Raw genomic sequence first — 21716 nt, 5'->3', positions numbered from 1 at the left:
AGGCGAGTCAAAAGTGAGCCAATGAAGCCAACTGAAACTCATTTTATTTCCCCTAAATCTTGGTTATTCTGACTGTGTATGTAACACTAAAATCTCCTATGACTTCAGCGTGGTGTTATTTTAATATCAGATTTCATTCAAGGATCCGGGCCACCAATTCAGAACTCTCTAATGGGATCAAAGGCCAGTAAGTAACTCGGCTCAGCTGCCCACATTTCAGGTAGCAAGTCCAAAAAGAAAATATTTCTTGGCTAAGACTTTAGAACTAAAACAAAACAAAACAAAATCCCATGGGTCCAATTAGCCCCAAGCCAAGAATATTTAGCATCAGATTAAAGACGTAGGTTTGGAAGATAAGGGCTCTCTCAGCCATCCTGGGTCAAATATCTCAGAACAAAAAAGAAGATTCTTTGTATAGTTCACATTTTACGAGAGTTCAGGTAATGAGGTAGAAGAAATCTGGTATTACACACAAACTGTACTCTGCCAAGCATACTCTAACATTTTTCTTTCGCCTTTTCCCCAAAGGTCCTTAGGAAAAAAAAATTGTCTGGGAGGGCAATATGGCATAAGGCTTAAAGGTAGGGCTGCCAAGTCAGAATGCCTGGGTCTGAAGTCTCCAAGAGTTTGGATTCTTTTGTGCCGCAGTTTCCAGATGTATAAAATGAACAGCCACTGTACCTATCTCATAGGGTTGATGACAGCATTAATCAGAGCATTAATCAGATGACACATACATACCATGTTTCCCTAAAAATAAGACCTAGCTGGACTACCAGCTCTAATGCGTCTTTTGGAGCAAAAATTATACAAGACCCGGTATTATATTATATTAATTATATTATATTATAAGATCCGGTCTTATATTATAGTAAAATAAGATCGGGTCTTGTATTAATGTTTGCTCCAAAAGGCGCATTAGAGCTGATTGTCTGGCTAGGTCTTATTTTCGGGGAAACACGGTAGCACTCAGAATGGTACCTAACTCACAGGAAACATCCCATCAATGCTATAATTATTTTTCCCCAGATACTGTTTGTAATGGTAACTCCCCTGAGTAAAAAGGCCACGCTGTATTTTTCTTTCTTTTGGTCACTATGGACACTTATTCCATTGACTTCCACATAGGAAGTAAGTGCTCGGCAGATACTCACTGATTTGATTTAATGTCCTCCCTATTGCCCTGGGCTTTAGATCCCCTACCAAGTGACCACTGATTTGGAAGGACCCCAAGTTCTGTGCTCCAGCCCTGGGGCATTTCTTACATCCCTACTCCCTTGTCGTATCGGACACTAAACTTACCTTTCCACGTTCATTTTCATGTGGATTCCACTACTTGTGGTACCGGGTGAATTAATCAAACCTCCACTACTGAATGGATAAATTCAGAGTTGACTACCAAATGTATCTATAATTGTTTACTATTTATTGTCACTTTGATGTTTCAGATTCCTCAATGATAAAATGTACACAACTCACGAAAGGAGCCAGGCTCTCGCGAGAATTTTTGATCTTATGAACAGTTCGTGAGGAGTTCCTTTCAGGGGGGTCCCCCCTCTATCCTCATGACACATCACCCAAGTTTCTGCCTATTTTTTCACTTTGAATCACAGTCCAAACCCTAGTAAAAAACTTGGACATTAATCTTTTTCTTCCCACCACCAGTCCTTTGTCTGCAAAGGCAGTTAAAGAACGGGGCTGTGCTCTGAAGCACTAGTTCCTGTGACTAAAGTGTGAACCGTGAGTTCACACACCCTCATACTCACACCTGCTTGGGCTGGACATACATAGTCCTGGTCTGAGTGCTGGGGCCCTGGGCCCTGTCCTTATGGCACAGAAACAATGACAGGATCACTTCATCTTCTCCCCTCCCCAACTTCAGCCATGTCTCCAGTTGATTACAGTAACAGAGAAACACAATCCTTTCTTCTAAATACTACTCGGGACCCCAAAAGAAGCAATCTTATACCAAAACACACCTGCGGAGGCACAGAGAATGATGGCATACTAGACTAAAGAGCTGAAATCCTCTCACTAGAACATATCTGAATTATCAAAAGTCCATCAAAATTCAATAGGTTAAATATGCCCTGGATTCTATTTCATTAAAATTGGAAAACCGTGAGAGAGCAGACCCTTGACCCTTTAAACACGAACTGCTAAGTAAGAAAAATGATACTGGCTGGCATTAAGGAAAGCAATCAATGTTCCCTTTGTATAAGAGAAAAAAATAACTTTATGAAATGATACACGTTTGAAATAAAGTATTTTTCTATGTTACTTGAGATCGGCTGATTAAATTTACTTTTGCACAGAAAAGTCCCCTATTCTGCTTCAGCGATAGAAAAGGGAAGGGTTTGTTTGTTTTTGTTTTTATATTAATATAAGCCTGCAAGTTTGGATGATGGTAAAACTTCCAATGCATTGCAATAGGATTCCGGGATTTTGACCCAAAAGAAGAAAAATGATTAGAACATCCATTCAGTTGACACTTATTGAGTGTCTCCAGTGTAAACCCAGAGTTGACTACCACGCCTATTTCTAATTGTTTACTATTTACTGTCACTTTGATGTTTCACACCTCAAAACCTAAGTGCAAATGAATAGTCCTAGTTTTTACCTTTTTCCATTATAAAAACAAATTAAGTATTTGGAGAATATTGGAAAAACAGAGAGCAGAAGAACAAAACCACCACCATTATGATTTGCTATATTTCCTTCAAGTTTGTTCACCTAAATATAGGTCTGAGTTGTAATCATTCTATAATAATAAAGTATCTTATTCTGCTCTTTTTCTCAGTTACCATAAAAATTTCCATGTATTTCTATAATTTTCAGAACCATCATTATAATTGTATTCAGAACTACCCAGTACATGTATATTAACCATTTTTCTATTATGGTTTCCAATGTTCCCACTATTTTCCACCACTCATTCAATTACTTACTTATTCATTCAATTTCACCAATACGTTTTAAGCACTATGAACTACTGTCACGAATGTGGGTCTAAAGGCTATTTTGCATTTTGTGTTGTTTCCTTAATATAAATTCCCAAACATGAAATTACTAGAAGTATTGAGACGTTTAAGACTCTTGGTACATATTGCAAGATTATTTTCTAAAAAGGTTATAAATGAATTTATATTGTTTCCAGGACAACACAGTCACTCAAGTCAGAATCTGGGGCTCATTGAAGGCTGGCTTCTTCTCCTTGAAGGAGAAGTCACCAATCCTAGCTATTCTAATGACATACATTTTTCTGTATGTCATTAAAATTAAAAATAAATAAATAAATAAATAAATAAATAAATAAATATCTAATTATGTCCTTCCTCTGGTTAAAATCCATCAAATACTTGGTATACTTTTTTTCAGAATAGAGTTCAAATTTCTTAAATCACCCTAACTGCTCTGCTTTACCTTCCACAAATCTTAACCCGTCTCCTTCAGCCTCAAATTGCTGACTTGCAGGTCATGCTTTTATGTCTCTGCTTTTCCCAAGCTGTGTCATCTGCCTCCTCTCGCCCAGTATAGTCCTACATGTTACTGTGAAAACTTTCTTGTAACTTCACCTTGAGTCTGAGATTGAAAAATAATTAGGCCATCTGTTCTCCGTGATTTTATAACACATTCATTTATCAGCACTCCTAAGCTGTATAATTTAGTGGTTAAGAGTTCCAACTCTAAAAATCGAACTGCCTGTTTTCAAACTATCTTGCTACAGTCTGTGCATAAGTTAAACAATTTTGTAAGACCTAAGTTATTTCAATGGCAAAATGGAGAGGCCAACAGTCTCTATGTCACAGTTTTACTGAGATGGTCCTTACTAAACACTTAACACAAAACCTGGCACCCAGTGAGTGTTAAAACTGGTGCTACCCATTATTATTACGCTCATCACATTTGCTTCTTCATAAATAGAGTTTCTTTGAGAGCAGGGACTACATCCTAATCATCTCTGTTTTCCCAGGGCCTGCTTTGGTGCTTGGCACACTGGGAGCTCCATGTACGTCTGTCAAATAAACGGGATCCAGAGCTTCTGCCCTCCAGAGTTCACTGTCTCATGGAGGAGCCAGACTTGCCCAAACAGCTTTCTCTGCAGAGCACTGTAATAAGCGCTACCCTGGGTGGGGCTTGGCCAGGATTTCTTCTACTGGAGGCCTACAGGCTTGCTCCCTGGAACCTCCCCGAGAGGAGAGAAAGAAAGGCAGAACACAGAACATCATTAGGCAGAACCACAGGTAAGCACACTGAGTAAATCAATCAAGTGATCTATGTGGTTGGATTAAATGATAAATTCAGAGGGCTTCTGGCCTTCCACGGAGTTATTTTCAAAGTAAATCTGTTGTGATGACCAGTCAAGGAATCCTGACCTTATGCTGAGTCAAAGTGGGAGTAAGAGAGAGAGAGGAAAACCAGATTAAATATTTAATGAGAGGATTTGAAATGATGTTAGTGTCTCCCTCATGGTGAGTTCTGGATGTAAATTCTGATTAAAGGGGTCAGGCCACACTGCCACAGTGTGTGTGCTTTTACGTCCAAAGCTCATGTTCATGTGTCTGTATAACAACAGATTCCCTCAATTCACATAAACTCTGAAGAGAGTCACCTCATCCTCCAAAATGTCTAATGGAGAAAGCTGGGCGGGGTCTAATGGCCTGAACCAAGCGTCGGGATCATACTTACAGTGCTTCTGCACACTTCTGTCTGTCAATGGACATGCATAGTTTTGTACTTAGTAAAATGCACAACTAAGTATCAGCACATGGAATTAGTGTCATGATCTACTTCATTCCTGAGAAGAAAAACAATCCCTATGCTTTTAGACAAAACCCCATGCCACTAGAAAACGTGGGAAAATGAGGAAGAATCATAGAGGCAGGAGAACCAGAACTTCGTTACTGAAACAAGACAAAACTTAAGGAACTATCTGGGGCATCGCCTGGAATATTTACTACTAAAGTAATCGCTAGGTAAGTGTGGCAGTCAGCATCCAGGTGACAAAGGCCAGCTGTCTTTGCATGCAGGCTGTGAGCAGACCATCTGAAAGGTGCAACGTCACTCATAAGCTCCCAGTGATAAACAGCATTTTGACAGACAGATTAAGTAACCCAAGATCGAAATTTAAAATCCTACAGGGAATACAGCAGATGAAACAACTATTTTCATTTTCAGCTTGCATTTCCTTAACTCTTTAAGGAACAATTTTTCATGCTAGGGTTATTTCTCTACTCAAAATGGTGATAACTTGGAAAGTCTGATTTATGCTTTCTCGATTTAAATCAAGTAAAATCTCTCTATGTAACTCGTGAATCAAATCCAAAATTTAATAAACTAATCAATCTTCAAGAATTGAACCTAGGGCCGGCCCGGTGGCTCAGGCGGTTAGAGCTCCATGCTCTTAATGCCGAGGGCTGCTGGTTCGATTCCCACATGGGCCAGCGGGCTCTCAAACACAAGGTTGCCGGTTCAACTCCTCGAGTCCTGCAAGGGATGGTGGGCAGCGCCCCCTGCAACTAAGATTGAACATGGCACCTTGAGCTGAGCTGCCGCTGAGCTCCCAGATGGCTCAGTTGGTTGGAGCGCGTCCTCTCAACCACAAGGTTGCCAGTTTGACTCCCACAAGGGATGGTGGACTGCGCCCCCTGCAACTAGCAACGGCAACTAGACCTGGAGCTGAGCTGCGCCCTCCACAACTAAGACTGAAAGGACAACAACTTGACTTGGAAAAAGCCCTGGAGAAACATACACTGCTCCCCTTCCCCAATAAAAAAAAAAAAAAAAAATCTAAAAAAAAAAAAAAAAAAAAAAAAAAAGAATTGAACCTAAACCTAAACTTGGAAATACCTAAAATTCGAAATACCTTTTCTGTGTCACTAAATGAATAGTCACTTAGGCATAAACTCGCTGTGGCTGATAGAAACAAACCCACCCAATTAAAATCAGAACGTGTTATGAAACTCTGGTTCAGACTGTAATATAATGAACTAAAAAATATCAGAAATATATTTCCAGACCGTTTTTCAAAATGGTGAACTTCACAAAAATTTAATAACTCAGTTTTATTGACAATTTCTTAATATTGCCATAATAAGTTTTCTTTAGTAGATGAACCTGAGTTTACTACTATTTCACTAAAGCCAACTGTCTTTCCCTGTTTTGTTATGGAGCTACTAAGCTACAGTACTCCCCAGTGTGACCAAAAGCTTACATCTATGGCACAGTTGGCTGGAGCTATAAGCACGGTCTGTGGTGAAGCAAACTAGACAACACTGTGTAGAAAAAACATCACCTTAGTGTTAATAGCATCTCAGTAGGAAAAATCCAGGGGCTATTTACAAAAACCAATCAATAAGTAGGAGATTTGCTCATTTGTAAGTCATCTATTGAAATAGTAAGCACAAGGCAGAGATTCTTTGAGATACTCATAAAAGATACTCCAACATTTAATAAACAAATCAGTTTTCAAGAATTTAACCCGAGGGCCGGCCCAGTGGCTCAGTCAGTTAGAGCTCCATGCTTCTAACTCCGAAGGCTGCCGGTTTGATTCCCACATGGGCCAGTGGGCTCTCAACCACACGGTTGCCGGTTCAACTCCTCGAGTCCCGCAAGGGATGGTGGGCTCCGCCCCCTGCAACTAAGATTGAACACGGCACCTTGAGCTGAGCTGCCTCCTGGATGGCTCGGTTGGAGGCGTCCTCTCAACCACAAGGTTGCTGGTTCGACTCCCGCAAGGGATGGTGGGCTGTGCCCCTTGCAACTAGCAACGGCAACTGGACCTGGAGCTGAGCTGTGCCCTCCACAACTAAGACTGAAAGGACAACAACTTGACTTGGAAAAAAGGCCTGGAAGTACACACTGTTTCCCAATAAAGTCCTGTTCCCCTTCCCCAACAAAATCTTAAAAAAAAAAAAAGAAAAATTAAGAATTTAACCTGAACTTAAACTTCCTTCAAAGATCTATATTTAGCCTAATACTAATAGCACCACCTCAGAAGTGGTTAGTTGGTCTATAGAATTAACGACGGATTTAAGGAAAGATAGCCTAAGGAAGAGATAAAGAAACAAATTCCCAGGTGATAAGTGTCCTTTTTTTCACCAAGAACTTGGTTCCTTGAATACAACCAGAGAAAGTTAGAAAACACTTGTGTCTACTGGACAAATGCACACCAGATGATAGCCTACTTGAAAAAGGGAAACATAACCTTTAAGTTGGGTCTAGGGTTAGACTATTTAAATATCTTTCACTTCTCTGAGCTCTTTCCTCATTTGTAAAACGGAGATTATAATATATACTCCCTAGGATTCTTATGAGCTAAGCACTCTGTGTAAGTAGGTTCTAATTGTCATTATGATGCCATCATCAGCTCAGCATCATATCCTTGTTTTATCGCATGAAATCATTTTTCGTTTTCCTAAGTGCTGATGCAAGTCTATTCGCATCAACTTTCAAATCAGTATGTCTCAGATGTCACTTCAACATAATTCAAGACTTAATTTCTAGAATACTGAATTGTGTTTGAGGTACTCTACCGAGGAGGATAAATAAAGTCCATTCCAGAGAACTCCACAAAGCTCCAATAAAGCAGAACTCTAATTCTTCAGACTGTAGTGACTGTCAGAAGGTCTGCCTTAGGATAAAGGGAAACTTGTCTCTACTGAAGGTCTACTGATTCATCTTAACTCCTATCGACTTACAGAGCTAGTTAATCTAAGCCATCTTCTATATAACAGGTCTTCAAATATTAGAAAACAGCTACTGTGTAGGATCCTAGCGAAGGTTTACTTTCTCTGTCCGAAATATTCCCCATATCTTTAAAGGTTCCATATATGACACTGTTTAAAGAAATGAGAAAGGATTCTCCTTGCCTCCCAGATTATTTGTTCCTTGCCTTGCAGCTAGTGGTATTAAAAGGGCACGTTCTTTGTACTTCAAGGGGTGGAGACTAAGAATTTGGGAGGCTCGGGAGGCAACACCCCCCCACACACTGACTAGCAGTCACTTGCCATTGCCCCATTCTGGGGTGGTGGTCTAAACCAATGTCTGTCTGTGTAGTTACTGTAAACCCAAGAATCTTGGAATCATTGTTACATTATTCTTCTTTTACCAATAGGCTAAAGGAGTAGGAGCCTAAGAAAATCTGATTAGGATGGACTAAATAGTAAAGTTCTGGTTTTAAATTGCCAACAGGCCTTTTATAAAACAACAGACATTTGATACATTCTTAATCTACATGGATGAAAACTTTCTGAAGACAATTATCATTACAAGTATGGAAATGCTTTCTGGCCATAATTCACAACGAAGTAAAAATAACCACCTGGATTGCTAATACAACAGCTTCCTCCTCAGGTTCCCCAAGGCCAGTGTCTTCCTGTTCACAATACTTTGGAAAAACAAAGCTGATTATGCTACCATGTTTCCCTGAAAATAAGACCCAGCCTACCTTCAGCTCTAATGCGTCTTTTGGAGCAAAAATTAATATAAGACCCGGTCTTACATTAAAATCAGACCGGGAGACTGGGTCTTACATTAATTTTTGCTCCAAAAGACGCATTAGAGGTAATGGTCCGGCTAGGTCTTATTTGGGGGAAACACGCTATATCCCTGCTTAAAACTCTCTCCTGGTTTCCTTAGCTGCTTAGCTGATAAAATACCAATCCCTCAAACTGAGAATCAAAATCCTTGCACCACCTTCCCAAACCTGCCTTTCTGGATCTCAGATAGCTGTTATCCCACTATGCCTGCTTCATCATGCTACAGGCTCCAAGCCTACCTCAGCTGTGTAACTGAGAGCTTTTAGTCCAGGCAACATAGGTGGCCTAATACACCTTTACAGCTCACTACTGTGAAGAGTTGAGTGGGTGGGGCCACCAAGACCCCACCTGCCACCATCTTCTCAGAACCTTGAGCCCTTGTTCTTACCTATTCTCTGTACAGCAGAAATCACTTCCCCTAAATCCTCTGCAAATCTCACCAAGTTTTAGACCTGGATCAAATGCTACTCTCTCTGTGAAGCCTTTCTCCATTTTCCTAGGTAGTAGACCTTAGTTCTCTGTGCTCTTGTGGTTTTACGTCCTATCTCTCTCTGTAAGAGCAATTACCAATTTATAATGTAATTTTTATTATTTCTACACTTCTTTTAATCACTTACTTGATTATAAGCTCCTCTGGGGTCCCAATTGAGGATCTCTGTCTTACTTTTGTGACTTTAGCATCCACTATTATACACAATGATAATAAATAATGGTTTGTTGAATTAAAAAGAACGTTTACTCTGTTTTGGAAAAGAAAACTGAGCAAAATAAGGTTCAGGAAAAGAATAAAAAGGGAAGGAAAAGATGTTACAGTGGATTTGTCATGACTGATCAGTAGAATTATAAGACTTTGCCAAGTCATAAAAGGTAATTATTTAGTAGACCCTCACAATCTCCATTTTTAGAGCTAAAGAGATGAAATTTCTATGAGCAATATTTATTTAAGCAACTGCATTAGCTAATTATGATTCTGTTCACTTGAAACTGTCAAATTTGAAAAGTAAAACCGGTGCATTTCTTTATTTATTATCAATTACTGAACATTACTGTTTTTTTCTCAATCTAAATACTTCATATATCCAGGGTCCAATTTTTTTATTTTTATATGTTTCTATGTTAATCTGACAAAGTAGTTGGTAAAATGTCTGTTTGTATTTAACAGCTTATCTATAATGAGAAAATTTTTTTTCTTTGAGATTTAAAAGATACTGAAATTGGGCCGGCCCGGTGGCTCAGGCGGTTGGAGCTCCGTGCTCCTAACTCCAAAGACTGCTGGTTCGATTCCCACATGGGCCAGTGGGCTCTCAACCACAAGGCTGCCAGTTCAATTCCTCAAGTCCCGCAAGGGATGGTGGGCTCCGGCCCCTGCAACGAAGATTGAACACGGCACCTTGAGCTGAGCTGCTCGTGGATGGCTCAGTTGGTTGGAGCGCGTCCTCTCAACCACAAGGTTGCCAGTTCAACTCCCGCAAGGGCAACTGGACCGGGAGCTGAGCTGCACCCTCCACCAACTAAGATTGAAAGGACAACAACTTGAGTTTGAAAAATGTCCTGGAAGTACACACTGTTCCCCAATAAAGTCCTGTTCCCCTTCCCCAATAAAATCTTTAAAAAAAGATACTGAAATCAATCTGATAGCCATATTCAGTATCTGTATCTATTTACAACTACCTATTTTTGGGTTGCTATAATTCATGGTACCACAAGTGTGCCCTAATTTAAATATTAACTATATGTGCAGTATCACCCACTATAGTACTTATTGCAGCTGTTGGAAATCTTTTAGCATCCTATCATGTGGAATTAAACAAAGTCTTCAACTGTAAGAAATCTTGGATAGCAACACGAATACTAGTCTCAGGTTGCTTTAGACTTTGTTGATCTCAACTGCTGACACCTCGACATATAGTAGGAATGTTCTCTCCTCATCAGTTCTTTCCTTAAGGCTACAATTTCCTTCTTGGATGAGGAGAATGGGTGTCTACAGCTCTTCAAAAATGAACTTCATTAAGTGCTGATCTTTTATGAATAACTCAACCTAAATAAACCTGGTACTGAATTTTTTACTCCTCTATATGGGAAGTGAGGAACTGGGTACCTTTGACCCACTCCAAGTTTGTTATTTTACTCTAGAGTTGTAAACCATGTGATTGAAAAACAAACCAAACTGGAATATTTCTTTTTAAAAAACATCTGTTTGAGAGAATGGAGGACTCAATTTGAACTGATGATTTTCCACTAGGCTAATTCCCCCCGCAGGGGACATTTGGCAATATCTAAAGACATTTTTGATTGTCACAATTGGCACGGTGCTACTGGCATTGACTGTGTACAGAAATCCAGCCCCCAATTGTTTTCCCGTAAGTAATGTATCATTTTTCCTCTGGCAGCTTTCAATTTTTTTTTCCCTTTGTCTTTAGTATTCAGTGTGATTATAATGTGTCTGGGTATGGACTTCCTTGGATTCATCCAGTTTGGGTTTTGCTGAGCTTCTTGAATGTGTAGGTTTATCTCATTTGCCAAATTTGGGTAGTTTTCTTGCAATTATTTTTTTCTGTACACACTGTTTCTCTTCTCCCTCTCCTTCAGGGACTCTGCTGACACAATGTCAGACCTTCTGACATTGTTCCAAATGCCCCCGACGCACTATTTTTTTCAATCTTTTTTCCTCTGTGTTGTTCAGATTGATAAATTATATTAATCTATCTTCATGAAAAGGGGAGGGAACAGAGGTGGGGGTATAGACTTTCACTCACTGTGAGGAGTGAGCAAAGAAGTAATGCGATCTGCTTGAAGTTAAAAGGATTACCCCCAGTTTTTCCATTTATACATTTGATTAGTCACTTCAAAGACAACTTGGGAGATAAGGCAGTTGGAGCCCATGTGCAAACTGCCAACTTGCTCAGAAGTTCCCTAATTTCATGTTTTATTCATTTTATTCATTCTAATACTGTATATTCAAAGCACAGTTTTCAACTGTACTTGGAGAACAGGCTAATTATCCCTTAGTAAACAGCACTAGGAGCTGAATTAGTTAATGGTTTCCCCACTTCTTTATAGTAAACACTGACTAGTGTACTCTGGGCCAAGTTTCTTTAAGTTTTTAGTTTACAATAAATAATTGTTTTCTTGTCTCTTATACAATATGTTCATTGCAGAAAAACTCAGAAATTACAGATAAGTAACCAGAAGAAAATTTGAGTAATTAAGAGACACCCACTTAAAATAGTTTTGGTCCATATACTTCCAGATTTTTTTTTTACCAAAAATAAGTTACAAGTATGCTCTTTGATAACTGTTCGCAATGTAATTATGGGTTTAACTACTAACATGAGTGTCGGTACTACCACGTCATGCTGTATGACAAAACGTCCAACTTACCTGACATCAAATTTTTAAAAATTGTATCACTTTCCAAGGCAACAAACATACTGTGTTTCCCTGAAAATAAGACCTAACCAGAAAATAAGCCCTAGTGTGGTGTCTTTTGGAGCAAAACTTAATATAAGACACAGTCTTGTTTTGGGGGAAACACGATATATTACCTGCTTAATGTCCTCTTTAAAAGTCTTTAATAAAGCTGTGAACTATTAGAGAATTCTCTTATTTAGTAACTCACCTGCTAAATTTATAGCCAGGTTAATCATACATGTCCTGTTGTCACTGAGTAATAAAGACAACAATGCAAATGCAAGAACAGCTTAATAAATAACTATTTATTAAGCACTTACTTTGTGTCAGCCCTCCTGGTAAGCAACTTATAAATACAAATTAAAAACATTTCCTAAAATAATTAGGAAAACTGTACCATTTCATTGTAAGAAGTTTGGTCTTAATATAGTTCTAGAAAAACGAGCTAGTCATAGCATCAATAAAACTCAAGAAACCAGCTAGTAGTGTTAGCTTGAACTATTCTCGCTTATTTTTTCCAAGCCCCATCAATAATTAAGCTATCCCTTGAGGCCACCAGAATACCATTTAATTCTTCTGCTACACTGCACTGAAATGCTTTAAAAAAGTTCCTCCTGTTATATTATTTACTACGTTGCATAAGCATACTAAATCACATGTGGTAGCTAAGAAAATAGTCACTTTATTTTTCAGGCAATAGACATTCATTGGTAAATCACAGCCAAGACCACCTTTACTCCAGGAAGGCAAAAGGTAAGAATTTAATCAAAAGCATGAAATTCTAATGCCATCCTTTGACCTACTAATTCTATTTCAAGGAATGTAGCATAAAAAAATACCATACGTGCGTGAAAGATTTAAATGTCCAACAACAAGAAAATAATATGGCTACGCAGACAGTAAAACTCTATGCAGGTGTGAAGATCCCTGTTATAAAAGATTATTTCCACACATAGGAACACACAAAATATTTTACACGAAAAGGGCAAGTTCCCAAGCTATATGCAATAAAATCTCAATTTTGTAAACTATATATATGTATGTGTTTGTATACTACACATATGTTTATCATATAAATACTGGAAAGATATAGCCCAACTTATTAAGAGTACATATTGTTAATATGGGTGACTGCTATTTACATTTTTAAATTTCTTAGTATTTTCTAAATTTCTACAATGCATATGTTTTACATTTAAAAAATAAGACCTTTTCTTTCATATATAGATTGGCAGTCTTCAGATTTTAAAAAACTTCTGGAGAGAGAAAACCAAGATGGCACAGTACGTAAGCGCTGTGCTAACTTTTCTCACAACCACATCAACATTACAACTAATCTACAAAACGACCATTATTGAGAATCACCTAAAATCAAGCTGAACTGGCGCCTTTCAACTAAGGACATGCAGAAGAAGCCACCTCCAGACTGTTAGGACGGGCAGAAATGCAGAACGGGCTGGTCCCACACCCATGTGTGACCATTAAAGATCAGGAGGGCTTTTTCGGCTGTGGGGGTCCCTCACTATCCCCTAGAAGAGTAAGAGATTCCAGCCCCACCCCAGCCCAGGGTTCCAGTGCTGGGGAGAGAAGTCCCATAATTTCTGGTTGTAAAATCCAGCCGAGATTGTGTCTGAGTGAGACGGAATGCAGCTGCACTCACAGGCGCTCCTCTTAAAGGGATCGCATGCAGACTTACCCACTAGTGGAATCACTCGCTCTGAGCTCCAGCACTGGGGCAGCAGCTAGAAAGGCGGCAGGGACATATGGTGGGGAATTGAGATTTCTGGCTTGGGACAGGGGCTTGAGAGGTGGCTTTCTCCTGGATGGGGGAACTAGTGGAGGCCAGTGTTTCTTTGTTGAGCCCTCCCCCTTCCCGACTTGTGAACACAGGCGGCTGCCAGTCTCCGCTGTTCATTCGCCCGCCCTGGAAATGGGAGATCTGGCCCCACCCAACTTTCGGGTACACCCCGGACACTTGCAGTGGCTTTTTCGTGCAGACCACCTCCCTTGTCTCAAGCTACTGACTTTCCTAGGGTCTCTCAAAGGTTCGCGGAACCCAGACAAGCAGCATCTGGCTTGAGTGTGTCCTGTAGCTCTGGCTGAGCAGCCCGAAGCGGGCACTAGTGGCAGCTGGAGTTGGTTTGCGGCTTCGCCTCTCAAGGCACTTCCAAGCACAGCACAGGCAGCAGCCATCTGCAGATTTCATATTGGCTCCCACTGGGTGGCGCCCGGTGGGGCTCGGACTGTGGCTGAACTTGACCTACAGAGGATCACCTCCAAGGTGGTGCTGGCGCTGGTGCCCCCAGTGGCCAGTTTTAAAACGAGCTGGAGCATTACCCAGCCGCCTCCAAGTATGACACACCCAAGGAGCGGCACGGGCAGACACGAGTCCTGCTGAGGCAGATCCTGCTCTGTAGGATGAGCCCTTGCACAACAATTCTTACACTGTAGTCAAGGCCAGTCCTCACAACCAGTGAGCCCAAGGGTCAGTCCCTCCCACTGATGTGCAATTATCAGCCAAGGCTCAACTATAAAAGGAGGGCACACACAACCCACACAAGGCACACACCCAGAGTGCATGGCTCAGGTGACTAGAAAGACTGTGCCACTGAACCCTGCAGCACACCTATTATATAAGGCTACTCTACTAAGACCGGAAGACACAGCAGCTCTACCTAATACACAGAAACAAACACAGGGAGGCAGCCAAAATAGGGGGGGTGGGGGACAAAAAAACCATAAAAGAAGAGAACAAAGCTCCAGAAAAAGAATTAAATGAAATAGAGATAAGCAATCTATCAGACGCAGAATTCCAAATGGTTATCAGAGTTTCAAACTGGTTATCAGAATGCTCAATGATCTCAAGGAGAACTTCAACAGAAAAATAGGAAGCATAAAAATGGAGATGGAAACCATGAAAAAGAACCAGTCAGAAATAAAGGGTACAATAATGGAAATGAAGAATATATTATAGGGAATCAACATTAGATCAGATAAAGCAGCGTATCAACCAGTGATCCAGAAGATAAGGTAACAGAAAACACCCAACCAGGACAGCAAAAAGAAAAAAAGAATCCATAAATTGAGGAGAGTTTGAGGCCTACGGGACAATATAAAGCGTACCAACATTTGCATTATAGGTGTACCAGAAGAAGAGAGAGAGCAAGGAATTGAAAACCTATTTGAAGAAATAATGACAGAAAACTTCCCTAATCTGGTGAAGGAAACGGACATACAAGCCCAGGAAGCACAGAGTCCCAAACAAGATGAACCCAAACAGGCCCACACCAAGACACATCGTAATTAAAATACCAAAGGTTAAATAGAAAGAGAGAACCTTAAAAGCAGCAAGAAAAAAGCAGTTAGTTGTCTACATGGGAGCCCCCATAAGACTGTCAGCTGATTTCTCAACAGAAACTTTGCAGGCAAGAAGAGAGTGGCAGGAAATATACCAAGTGATGAAAAGCAAGGTCCTACAACCAAGATACTCTACCCAGCAAAGCTATCACTTAGAATTAAAGGACAGATAAGGAGCTTCCCAGACAAGAAAAAGCTGAAGGAGTTTATCACCACCAACCAGTATTACAAGGATTCTTAGAGGGACTTCTTTAAGATGGGAGGGGGGTTAAGGATGGGTGAAAGGGGAAAGGATTAAGAAGTACAAATTGGTTGTCACACAGTAGTCATGTGGAAGTAGGGTATGGCATAAGGAATATAGTCAATAATATTGTAATAACTTGGTATGGGACCAGATAGGTACCTGATCCATCAGGGTGATGATGGGACTGGGGTTGGGGACAGGATGAAAAAGGTGAAGGTATTAAGAAATACGAATTGGTAGTAATACAGTACGGGGAATATAATCAACAATGTTGTAAAGATCATGTAAGGTGCCAGATGGGCACTGGATTATCAGGTGGATCACTTCATAGACTGACCACTGCGCTATACACCTGAAGCAAAGGAGAATAGTATTGAATGTCAACTGTAACTAAATATATTGGTATATATAATCACAGGATGTGGAGTACAACATAGGAAAGACACTCAATGGTATTTTAATAGCTATATAAGATGTCAGAGGGATAGTAGCTTGGGGGGTGGGTTACCCCTTTATGAGGGGTTTAAATGTCTAACTATTACGTTGCTTTGTACACCTGAAACTGAAAAAAAAAAAAACCCAAAACAAACAAACAACAAAAAAAACTTATGGAACTTTTATTTTTTTCAAACAAGTTTAGAGCCTTAGAGATCTACAGTTGACTGGTATCTTTTATTAATTTATATTAAAGCACCTGTTTGAATATTAACTTGTTTTAAATGGTCTAATTGGAAACAGAGCATTTTCCCCCGTGAAATGCCTTTTTTTCTTTCATATTAGGACATTTAAATAGAATATGATTGGCTTTGGTCAAAATAAAAAATGACTACAAATCTCCAAATCTTACCAATAATCTGTCATTCTTCCTTTTAAATTAGGCCACACAATCAACAATATCAAAGTGGGTTAATTTAATTCCTGTGAGTCTGAATCTGATAACCTGTGGCATTTATGCCAAAGTGGGGTAATTCTCAGCGGCTTGGGGCCAGTCTCTGCTGCTTAGAAGCCCCGGCTATAACTTGGATGACTAACAGATATTGTTGCTCATCCAAAACTATCATTCTTCAGGATTTTCATAAGAAATAAATAGGGCCAAAAATGACAAGTGTCCTACCGTGTTTCCCCGAAAATAAGATCTAGCCAGACAATCAGCTCTAATGTGTCTTTTGGAGCAAAAATTAATATAAGACCTGTTATTATATGATTTATATTATATTGTATTGTATTGTATTGTATTGTATTATATTATATTATATTATATTATATTAAGACTTGGTCTTATATTATAGTAAAATAAGACCTGGTCTTATATTAATTTTTGTTCCCAAAGATGCATTAGAGCTGATTGTCCAGCTAGGTCTTATTTTCGGGAAAACAGGGTAATTCTCAGAAATTCTGACCTATGCATTGAGTAACCTCCCCAGTTACCACCAAAAGACAGCAACAGTCATAGTAACTATGAACTATCTAAGACATTGGGCAAATATAAGAATGTATGCCAGCTAACCTTGGTCTACAATTTATATCTCTGAGCCTTTTGTTTCCATATCCCTGAAATGTGAATTATAATACCTGCTCATTAGGCAGCTGTGAGGATGTGTACAGTAACGAGTAAAAAATGTAGAGCGCAGTGCTTGGTGAACAGTGTACAGATGTCATTATTACTGGTGAAGAAACAAAATAAATTATACTTGTACACATACTTATGCAAACCAAAGAAGGACAAAAACATCAATAATCAAAAAATATCCATGGGGATATGACAGACTTCAAGATAATTTAAAACACACAGAGATAATTTAACATATTACCATGCTACCATTTTATGGCACTCCCTCAAACTACATACTTCTATTAACATTCTTAAAATTGGTAAATAGGATCAAAGGATAAGGTGCTTAAATAAAGTGATTACTGCAAGCCAGCTGTGGTCTTTTCTGCAACTGTGACTGCTGACATTATTTACAGTTTTTTGTGTAGCACATGAACTGCATACTTTCTGGCGGCAACACCAAACAGATGCAGAACACTCTTTTTCAGCATGAGTCATGGAAAGAAGGCAGCGAAATCTCATCACTCCAGGAGGCAGGGCTGGAAAACAGGACAGGCGGCACCCTAGCAGCCCTTGTTCTTTGAGAAAGAAGTGAGGGTTGACAATGAAACTGACCCATGTGTACAATGAGTCTCCAATTTCTGACCTCCTAAAATGGCAAAGCAGAACGTAAGAGAGTAAAAGCAAAGTCCTACTCTGTCGATGCTTACGTTGTCTATACATGATGGAGGGTCTAGAACAGAATGCCTCTTATTGTTAAATGAATGAAGAAATCAGTGATGATGCCTCAGAGTTAAGACTCTCCACGTGAAATAGCTTTGGGGGAAACTGAGAGGCATGGGGGACTGAACAACACAGGTATTCCCTGGTTTGTTCCTGATTTCCCATGAACTGTTGAAATGTGAGGATCAAAGTTTTAATTCAGCTACAAGCAAAGATGTTGTAAGACCATTGCTCAGAATCCACTTACAAATATGGTTTGGAACGACATAATAAGTGATATGCAAATAACTTGTGATGATGTAGAAATGTTTATCACAGTTGTGCCGTGTATTCTCCTTAGAATGAGGACACATTTAGTATAATGTCTAGTATAATTTCACATTACATAATAATAATTATGATTATGACTGTATGGAGTAAGTGTACACAATATAAGTACGTAGTAATAAAGATAACAGCTGAACATTAGTTTGGAGTTATCAAGTCCAGACACTGGGCTAAGTGGCTTTCCATGTATGACTAAGAATCCTCTAAACAATTATGTGAAATAGATTACTATATCTACTTTATACAAGTGGAAACTGAGGCTTAAGAAGTTTACAAATACCTCCAATTCCACAATGCTACTAACAATGGCAAAACCAAGATTCATACCCACAGAGTTAAAAGGTGAATCACTATGTTATTCTGACCAACAGGCTTCATTTATAGCTTGAGGGGCCTTAATATGAAATAATCACTATTTAAATAATTAGGTGTTGCTTTTGTTGTTTTTAAAAAGCTGCACTTTCTCTACCTGTTGAAAACTTCCTGTCAAATGTAGGCAACTATTTTTGTAACTGGTTCTGATGTGATTAAAATGTAAGTCTTGAAGTTGTTCCCTAAACCTATCCATGGAATTAGGTGTCCCTATATGTAGCTTTTTGATTATTCTATCCATTTGGATACAGAAAATATCCTTAGAATTATCTGTTCCAAATTCTTTACTTGACACAACATTTGGGGTAAAGGGATTCTCTATCACTGACTCACTTGAGTAAGATACAGCTGAGTAAGAGGCTGAGCCTGTCATGCTCCCATCATCTATTTGGATCTCCATAAAGATAGGGAGTATTTTTGAAAAAGGAGGAAGTCTTAAATTCTCCCAAGAAGAACAGCATTCTGGTCACTAAGGACTCCATCGCAGTTTGAAAGGTCATTTCAGACTGGCTCTGATGATTGCTTTCTGTTCTGAAAGCAGATAGAACCATAACAATGCAAGAAGAAGTGGAAAAGAGGAAGGTTGGTGATCAAAAAAAAAAATAAAATGCAGAAACAACTTGTCTATAGCGACCTAAAGATCTTTGAACTTGGTAGATGAGGGTCTGGCTTCCTGTTCTTTCAGACGACAAATGTGTCCTAATGGGCTCATCTGGCTGCTCAAAAAACTTGCCTCTCTCTCCCTTTTGCCCTTTAGCTCTCTTCTTTCTTTTTCCAGCAATAATGTTCATAGAAAGGTGGGGTGTATAGTCTGCTAAATTTGTTTGAGGAAGGTGGAATCTGATACCTGTCATAGTAATGACTATTAACTTTCAAGTGGTCAACAATAGTCAGAAGAAGACCCATTAAAGGCCAAAGTAACCACTATAAATCGATGGTTTCCAAAGACTGTAATTCTTTGAATCCCAGAAAATCTGGGTAATAAGAAACTACTAGGTAGCAAACAAACGAGCATGTGTGATGTGTGTGTGTATTTACTGTATGTTCTCTAGTCCTTCTCTTCAAGAGCCAGGAACTCATTCCCCCAACTACAGGGAATACTGGTTGCTGACTACTGCAACTCACAGCTGATCCCTCTCTGGGAATTACCCTCCACCAAAGGGAGCCGCCTCACCCCGAGATTACTTAGCCCTACCCCCAGGGCAGCTCAAATCCAGTGACTGAGAAACAAAGGAAATGCCCTTTGCCTGGATTTGAGACAGAAAGAGATAACCTCAGAGAGCCATCCCAGCTGCCGACATCCATCCGTTCAGCTTCGCCCTCTGCCCGGTCCTGCCTTCCTCACTCCCTCAGAGAGGAGGGCACGCTCCTGAATCTCTTAAATCACCACCAACCTCACAAAGCAAGTGAACAGCAGAGCTGGGATCCAAATCCAAATTCATTTGACTCTCAGCTCTAGCCTTCTATCACCTTTGTCAAGCCCTCGATTTTGACTTACAAAATGCAAATTCTAACATCTGAACAAGACATACAAAATCCCTCTATATATGACCGTCCTCTTTTTAGCCTCATATTCCATCACTCTCACCCTTACAACCTTTAGTCCAGTCACATTAAATTCTTTCCTTTCCCTGAAATAAGTCACTGTCTTCGTCTGCCTGATGACCACCGCCCTCTCCTACAGACCTCACATCAAGTGTTCCCTTTACTGTGAAGAATTCCCTGACCCTCCAGCCTTCAAGCTCCCACAATGGGGTGGGCATCCCTTTAGCCAGGTAACTGTTCATTATTATAATGAGTTCCCTACAGGCAGGGACATGTCTTCCCCCGCCCAACATTTTGAAGATGTTTTGTTGAATGGATAAATGAATTCAATGGAGGTGCTGTTCCCAGAGGCCGTGGCTAAATGGTTGCCAGCACACCCATGACCGGGAAGCGCCATCCAGTGCCATCCAAATCCGGACCAAGTGCGAACTCCTTGAGCACAAGCACTCATTTTTCTTCGCGATATAGCCTTTCCAAGGCCTAACACTGTCTCCTGCTCGGAAGATGCTCCAAAACAACATAAAACAACAGCAACAACAAAAAAAACACTGAACCAAATGAGGTCTTGGCTGAACAGACTGATGTGTGAGAAAATTACTTCACTTTCATGACTCAGTCTAAAGTATTTTTTTTAAGCTGTACTTTATAAGATGACACAGGATATTTCTCTATTTTCTTCTTAATTAATATGCTCTTAGTTCTAAATTTTTTAAATTTCTCCTTCGTTTGAAACGTTTACCCAGCTATTACTAGAGCAAAAGTTGCCTTGGAGTGTGTTCAATTCCATTTCTCGGTCAGAAATCAAATCTAATGTGGATTCATCGCACACGACTAAGAAGTTTCCCAGCTGGCCTGCTTAACACTACATCTTTGTTTTAAGGGGCTCCTTTGAAACATAAATATGTCATTAATCTACAACGTGTTCCTCCCCGCCCCCCACTTTCTGAAACTAATAATTACTTACTGAATAGAGGTACAGATATTGATATAAACACCAAACACCATTAGCACAAAGCTGAGGTGGAGGTTGGGGGAACCCTTGTCCTACAAACATAAAAACTGAAAGCCAGTCTAATTGGGCAAGTAGCTACATTCTCTTCACAGGAAATGGTCCAATTTTGTTATTGTTCTCAACAAACATGTCCAAACAACAAAAAAATTGCTGAGAGCTGGCTGAGACTAGTAACAATCAATGATAAGAAGCCTTAAAAGCCCAGTTCCCATTTTTTTTTAATGGATTTGGGAAAGAGGAAGCTCTCTGGCATGTAAGGGACAGAATTTTCTGTGCCCTGTGGACTTTTTTTCATGTCACTCCAGCACAGCCTCTGCTGCCGATCTGGTGGGGAGTGAGAAGAAATTGTGATAACATTTTCCCGAGAGAGCAGCACATCTGCTTATCGTGTTCTTCACAAGTCTCTGATCATGTGTGAACCTCAAATACAGAATTTAAGCCTTTTCCTCTCTCGATCTGTGTTTTCCTAACTGTAGACAGTCCGTTCCTAATAGCAGAAATGCAACGGGTGGTACACCTCATTTTAAACTTTTGCGCACATTATTCAGGTCACAGATTCAGGGATTTCACTCTTCCTACTGTATGCTTGCCCAGGCTTCACTTTTCATTCTGTGTCTTTAAAAGCTTCATTCA

The 21716-nt window shown here is 39.8% G+C and overlaps 1 protein-coding gene across 2 annotated transcripts in view; it reads right to left on the bottom strand.

Moving 5' to 3' along the window:
* SRGAP1 (SLIT-ROBO Rho GTPase activating protein 1) overlaps positions 1-21716 on the bottom strand; it is a 247823-nt gene that overhangs the window by 106541 nt on the left and 119566 nt on the right. The window lies entirely within an intron of this gene.

The sequence above is a fragment of the Rhinolophus hipposideros genome, assembly GCF_964194185.1.
Source record: "Rhinolophus hipposideros genome assembly, chromosome: 9".
Classification (NCBI taxonomy): Eukaryota; Metazoa; Chordata; class Mammalia; order Chiroptera; family Rhinolophidae; genus Rhinolophus; species Rhinolophus hipposideros.
Note: the sequence above shows the minus strand (reverse complement) of the source record. Positions and strands in the feature narration are given on the sequence as shown.